Source organism: Photinus pyralis, unplaced genomic scaffold (assembly GCF_008802855.1).
Source record: "Photinus pyralis isolate 1611_PpyrPB1 unplaced genomic scaffold, Ppyr1.3 Ppyr1.4_LG1, whole genome shotgun sequence".
Classification (NCBI taxonomy): Eukaryota; Metazoa; Arthropoda; class Insecta; order Coleoptera; family Lampyridae; genus Photinus; species Photinus pyralis.
The window spans coordinates 51,894,513-51,902,068 of record NW_022170249.1 but is presented as its reverse complement, the minus strand read 5'-3'; the positions used below and the strand labels follow the sequence as shown (position 1 = coordinate 51,902,068).

Here is a 7,556-nt window from a genome sequence, read left to right as displayed (position 1 = left end):
AGCTGAAGGAAGGTCAGACTTGATAGAAGCATTATCAGTAGTGCCTCAAGAACCTAAAGAACACTTCTTGCCTGCTTTTTGCAGATGATATGAAATTATTCTGGGTTTTCTCATCTACAGAGGAGAACTCTACGTGACTCTGAATGCCAGTAAATGCCAATTATTTACAATATCAAGGAAAATGTTATAATAATAATAATATTAAGTATAAATTGTGCACAAATCTGTACAAAGTCCATTTTTAAACCGAAATAGCTTAGTAAATAGTTGGGTTATAACAAGTATATTTATCGATGTTTACTTTTTGCTAGATGATTAATGGGGGATGGTTATATAAACATTCAAAATCTACGTATAATGCAAGAAGAATCAAGTCCTTAGAGGAATTCTCCTAGATATTGTTTATTTGTTTTCTTTCCTCCAACATTTTCGAGATATTCACAATTCAGTTTTAACATCGCCAGGAGATGTGTCTCGTTTAACCTCACCAATTAATTGGTATATTTCTTCCAGACGTGCTAATCTTTCTTTGTGAGTACCCTCCACCGACAATCCGCTCTTGAGATATAAGGAATTACAACCGATCACAATAAGAAGTTGAGGAGAAGGATTATGGTTGGTAGAAATTAATTCCTTTCATTACAATTCCATGAATGATAAAATCAGTCACCCCAAACCCTTATTTTAATAAGGAGTAAGAAAGAAGAGCGGTAGTTGGCAGACAACAGTCGCGCAGGAAAGTTATAGGTTGTACAAACCAATTCATTTTGATGGGACTTTTCATTAGAATACTATGAAGGGCGGAACGTGCGTTCGCCTCCCCCCCCCCCCCGTTTTTAAAAGTTTTATTTGGCACCGCTAAAGGCATGCAAAATCTGAAACCCATTGGTTGTCGTGTGCAAAAGTAATGTAGTACGTTTTATTATTTGTTTAGACAGTTCCTAAATATGCTGTACAGAGTGATGTTCAAATTCGTGGCTCACCATTGGGATCTCCGTAACGGTGAGAGATACAGTTTACATGAAATAGTAATAATAATAATAATAGTTTATTGCCATGAATAAATTCCTTTACATTGGCATTGTCATGAATGTAGAATAATATAGAAAAAAAGACAAACTAAAAACATAAAGAGGACAAACGTTATACATTGAGGAAAATAAGATGTTAGTGTGTCCGGTTTAATTCGCATCAAGCTCGCCCACGGAGTAGTAATTTTTTTCAAGTAGATATAATTTTAAGTTTTTTTTGAACAATTGAATATTCCTTGATTGTTTTATTGCCTTTGGTATAGCATTAAATACTTTGATGCAATTATAGTAATAACCTCTCTCATAACGCGTTGTTCGGTGAGTGGGTATGCTCAAATTGTCACCATTCCTTGTACTCATTGCGCTGTAAATATGGCTATACTGACAAAGTTGTCTCTTTCTGTGACAAAAAAACGCATTTGAAATTTTGAAAAATCTTTGAAAATAACTGAGATAATCGACAAACTGAAAATGTTAAATTTCGTTTCATTTTACGGTCGGAAATGGACAATTTCCGTTAGCGCCTTCTAAGGCCACTTATTTTCGAAGAATCCGAATCTGTTATCAAAATTTCTATAACACGGTAAATGTACTCGTAGAACCTATAGGTCACTACTTTCTTATTTCATATAGACGCCATATTGGATTTTTACGGAATGAGATATGATATTAACGAAAATATTTAAACGGGAGAGTAGAGAAAATATATAATAAATAGTGTAAATGGTAATATGCGAGGAGGTGGAGGGAGAAGAATAGCTTCTATTCGGTTTACTGGCGGCAGTATCATTGGGTATGTGTTGGAAAAACTATAATAATACAGGGTGACACTTTTAAAACTTTCAATGGGCGATATCGTTTTTTATATTAGAGGTATCACAAAATGGCCAAAACCGTTTCGGTAGAATCGAGGGGGAAGCAAAATGGTCGTATAAAGAAGGAACCAACTTCAACCTCGTACCCCCCGCCACCCCATGCCTAAATTTTGAATTGTGACGTATCACTTGTGATACATCATTGGAAAGCTCTTAAAAAATGCTTTTCAGAAATACCATACACTGGTGCATTTAAACTGCCCATTCACAATTTATGTAATAAAAATGAGTAATTTGAGTATTTGATGAATTTGTCAGTGTTTGAAATAAAAAAAATTTCTTAGATCTAGTGATGCTTTGGAAAAACAATGACAGCAATTTTTAGTAAATAATAATTTTCTATTGCTTTATTTGTTGATCGGTTATTATTATTTTAGTCTCGTTTTTAGTATTTCTTGGCAAGAAAATTACAAATTTTGAATTTAACTAAAGATTTCATAATGGTGTACACGTTAGCCGAAAGAGTTAGCCCGACACCCAGAACGACGTGTCAGTCACACTTATGTTGCAATGTTAGTGACTAAATTTGAAGAAACTGGGTCAGTGGAAAATAAGAAAAGAGACGGACCAAGAATAATGGATGAAGCTACTCAGATTGAAGTTTTAGGTCATTTTGGTGCAAACCCAACATCATCTATTCGAAAAGCAGCGACTATGACCGGACTTTCGCGAGAAACTGTACGACGAACTCTTAAGGTGCACAAATTCTACCCTTATAAGATGCAGATTGTACAGGAACTAACCGAAGACGACTCCGATCGAAGAATCCAATTTTGTGAAATAATGACCGAGAATATTCAAAATAATCCGGAACTGGTGAAAAACATTTGTTTTAGTGATGAATGTACATTCTTTTTAAATGGAAATGTGAACAAACATAACTGCCGGTATTGGGACGATAAAAATCCTCATCTTTTTCGCGAGGGGCATACTCAACGGCCCCAAAAAATTAACGTCTGGGCAGGTATCTTAGGTGATAGCATTATTGGTCCTCTGTTTATCGAAGGAAATTTAACTGGAGATACTTACCTAAACATGCTACAAAATACCGTCGAGCCTCTCATCACTCATGAAATAGAGAATCAAATAAATCCAATTGACGGAAACATGAATTTGATTGAAGATTTCATACATTTTCAACAAGATGGGGCTCCTCCTCATTACTCTATGGCTGTTCGTGAATTTTTAGATGAGAAATTTCCGGGACAGTGGATAGGACGAAGAGGTCCTATAGAATGGCCAGCACGATCTCCAGATCTGACACCATTGGATTTCTTTCTTTGGGGTCATTTAAAATCGGTTGTGTAGAAAACTGAACCAGCTTCCATAAATGATCTTCGCTACCGGATAGTCAGGGAGTGCCGTTCACTTTCCAGGGAAGTGTTTAAAAATGTTAGAAATGAATTTGAAAACCGTTTGTGGTATTGTTTAGAACAAAACGGTGAACATTTTATTAAATAAAAGTTGTTTATTTGCGGAGTTCAAATTTTAGTGTAATAAATTGTGAATGGGCAGTTTAAATGTACCAGTGTTGGTATTTCTGAAGAGAATTTTTTAAGAGCTTTCCAATGATGTATCACAAGTGATACGTCACAATTCAAAATTTAGGCATGGGGGCGGCGGGGGGTACGAGGTTGAGGTTGGTTCCTTCCTTATACGACCATTTTGCTTCCCCCTCGATTCTACCGGTTTTGGCCATTTTGTGATACCTCTAATAGAAAAAACGATATCGCCCGTTGAAAGTTTTAAAAGTGTCACCCTGTATATAATAATAAAAACGATAGACGATGTGAAGGATTATGTATACTTAAACACATTTGCACCATGTTATATTTTAAGGCGTACTGATGTACCACAAAACTTTTGCTTAATACATTTTCCTCAAATGTCGATTATTTGGGGATTATCAGCCGCCTGCAGGCCGAGTCATCCTGTATACGTATTTTTGGTAATATTATACGTTTTGGTCCTTCTATTTCAATTTTAATCTTGAATTTAAGGTGTTCGCTTTTAATCGGTTTCCGGAAACTTATTAAAGTTCCCTGGTAGCAATTGATGTCGAACAGTGTGAAATTGAGAATATTTTGCATTCATAGTTAAAAATTCACTTGCAGGAATAAATTTTCGTAGGTGTATTACGAAATCTTTTTGAATGACTTTCGTATTTGGTGACTTTCTTACCCTCTTTAGAACATTTGTCGTTTTCCAAATAAAATTAGTTTCAACAAATATTTTAAACGTTAAGTAAATGTTGCGTAATCTTCCAAGTTTTTTTCTTAATTGGTCGTTTCCGATTTGTGTAATGGGTAAGTACCTACAATATTTGCCGGAAACTTGGCTAATACCAGACTTAATTTGTGTCTCTAGTCGTAATATAATTAGATGCGACACCAGGAAGTAGTTGCATAAACCTTCCGAGACTTATTAACGGACAATCATTTTTTTAATAAAATTCATTTACCGCGATAATCCCAATTGTAAAAGAGCGCGCAAAATAACGTCGGTTGTACAAGCGCATTATTTTGCGGACATCCTCAGTAAGGTCGAGGAAAGCTGCGGAAATGTGACTTTTCATGGAAGGATTGTGTAAATCGTATAGGTCAACTCGGGGCACGTAGGTCACCGTACTTTTCTGTTTAACGTTTACAGTAATCCTAATCAAATATAAAAAAGCCATTAAACATACATTGTTTTCCGCTTAACCGGTTAATTAACAACTATACGCCTTAGGCCATTTTATTTTTATTTCGTCACTCTTACGTACGCATTGCAGTGATTTAAAGAAAAATGAGCCGTTTTCCATCGAGAAGTATTAGTATTATTAAAACGAAAAGTAGCAAATTTAGGCATATTGTGTGTAAACTGTATATATGACTAAACAGCTGATTAGAAATAAGGTGTTACATGACCTCATTTTTAATTGAATATTTTGGAGGGGGTGTTTATTATTCAAATGGGGGTTAATGTTCCCATTCTATAAATTGTCATATTAAGCATATAACTTTACATATGGATCCCTCTATATACCTATGTATTAACATTAAATTGCCCTTTCCACATCTACATAGAGTAGATAAAAAGATACGAAGAATCGCACACGATTTTCAGTAGGGAAATTTACACGACATTTAATCCGGCTCATATTGCCACAGACCAGGCACAGATGGACAAACCATCACACAAGGGGATTTCTTTTCTTTTGACAAATTCCTCTAAAAACTGTATGACGAAAATCTTGATGTCGCCTGGAATTTCTACAATTTCTCTGTATCAGCCGATTGATAAATATAGAGTCTCCTCGTGAAGTTGCTACTTGCATTCCGACTATGAATAAGCAGCAGACTAAGTAACATTGCGATTGTTTCAGAATATTCAATCGACAACACCAACATCGAGAACTAGGACAAGACAGCGCTAACTAAATTGTTTATGCGGATGACGCAGTGTGTCCAAGCGATTGTTATAAGCATGAAGATCTCGTTTACGGTAAGAGATAGAGATTAAGTTGAATCATTGTATATAATGAAAGCATTTTGAAATAAGATGTTTTCAAAATTTAGCTGCTCATTCACCATAGCAGCCAAAACGGAATTTTCTTTATACTTTTTTTGTCCTTTTTTGGTTAAGATGCTCTTCAACTTTTCGTGTTGTCGATACAGCGCAAGCTAACGTTTAGCTTCAATTATGATCGAAATTACCTCGGAAATTACAAACAAATTAAAAATTAATGATCAGTCTTTTTCACAATGTGTGTTCAATATGCCGTTGATTTACCTGCAGAATAATAATATAATACACTAAGGTACGCGCCTTGCAATCTATAATTTTACACCTTTCACAAATTTATTCGTTGTTAAATAAAAGATAGACAGAGTGGCCCAACGAGAAGTATACAGAGGGCTTTTAGGGTATTAAATTTAGAAATTTCGAAAAATCCTCGAACACGTAAATTTTATATTCGAGGGGGACAACTTTTGGAATACAAATCACGAACCGAAGTCTTCATCCCTCTACGTAGGGAGCTTAACCCCTAAAATTTTAAATGGAATCGTATGGCAAATGGCACATTATTTGAAAGCCAATTTAATCGTGATTACTAATCTGCTTCGCTTTTTTAATTCTATTGATTCGTTTCGGAGATATTTGCATTTGAATTGGTTTTTTTCCCCTGATTTAAGTCCTTTAGATTACTTCTTGTGGGGATATTTAAAGAATAAAGTTTATGCTACTCCGCCCGGAACATTACAAGGGTTGCGAGCACGTATAACCATAGTGTAAGAATAGAATACACTATGGTATAACTCAACAATTTCGAGCGATTACCCCTGAAATCTTGCAACATGTACGGCAGCGTTTTGAAGCAAATCTTTATTATTGCATGGAAGCAGGCGGAAGGCAATTCGAGCATTTATTGAAATAAATGTTGTGTGTTTAAAGTTATTTGTTATTTTTTGCACAATTTAAACCTTTTTTAATACAAGGTGACTTACATCGCATTTGTTTTGGTTTTTTTAGAAAAAAACATTTCAAATGCAAATATCTCCGAAACGAATCAATAGAATTTAAAAAACAAAGCAGACTAATAATCACGATTAAATTGCCTTTCAAATAACGTGCCATTTGCCATAGGATTCCATTTAAAATTTTAGGGGTTAAGCTCCCTACGTAGAGGGGTGAAGACTTGGGTTCATGATTTGTATTCCAAAAGTTGTCCCCCTCAAATACAAAATTGACGTGTACGGGGATTTTTCGAAATTTCTAAATTTACTCTAAAAGCCCTCTGTATACATCTCGTTGGGCCACTCTGTATAAACGTTACAGTGATAAAAAATATGCACAATCTATTTCATAATAGTAAAGGCTGGTATGATTATATCAATTACAAAATGAAAACCAGAAGACCATAAGGTATTATAACAAAAAATAATTAATCTATCTCATAAATTTGGCCCACAAGTGCCGTTGTATTTTCATTTTTGCACCTCCAGTATTTTTCCCCAGGTTGTAGAGCAGATGGGGATTGCAGATCGGCGGATCCGTCGAAAGGTAGGTTTCCTTTGATTTAATGTGGGTAGATGTTTCTTCTCTGATGTGGTCACTTTCTAAAAGAACAATTATCTTTAAAAAAAATGTGCCAATTAGTAGTATCCTAGCTCAAACCAAAAATCGCGCTTTTGGAAGAGTGTCTTAAAAAATGGTAAGTGGAGGGAAAAACGTTTGATTTTCCGATAAGGATATTCAATAAAAAGTATAGGTTTCTATTTGAAAAAATTAAGTTACCCTACACTTGATCCTCAAGGGACAGTTATGTGAAAATGTGCATAGCATCACTAAATGGGCTCCTCCATTACCAATATGAAGAAGATTTTATATAAATCATTTCTGATATCGCCGCTAGTTTCCGCAATAATCGATTGTCTCAAGATAAATGACCCTGTGTATAAATTAAGTGAAATTCAAATATGCATAAAATTACGAAACTCGTAGGGGCAACTCACAAAAGAAATTACCCTCCGCTACACTCCAATTCGTCTCGCTTATGCAGGTGTAGTTAAACCCCAATTAATCATCCTCTGAATCTAGAAAAGATAGGACGTTTATGGGGTGTTTAGAGCCAAACTTTTTAGCGCATTTTTGCACATTTATTTGT

The 7,556-nt window shown here is 35.1% G+C and overlaps 1 protein-coding gene across 2 annotated transcripts in view; it reads left to right on the top strand.

Annotated features, from left to right (window-relative positions):
- LOC116180038 (probable nuclear hormone receptor HR3) overlaps positions 1–7,556 on the top strand; it is a 173,554-nt gene that overhangs the window by 61,669 nt on the left and 104,329 nt on the right. For both annotated transcript variants that reach the window (XM_031499935.1, XM_031499940.1), the window contains one exon: positions 5,274–5,392. The gene's annotated coding sequence lies outside the window, so the exon portion shown is untranslated. The remainder of the gene's footprint in view (positions 1–5,273; positions 5,393–7,556) is intronic.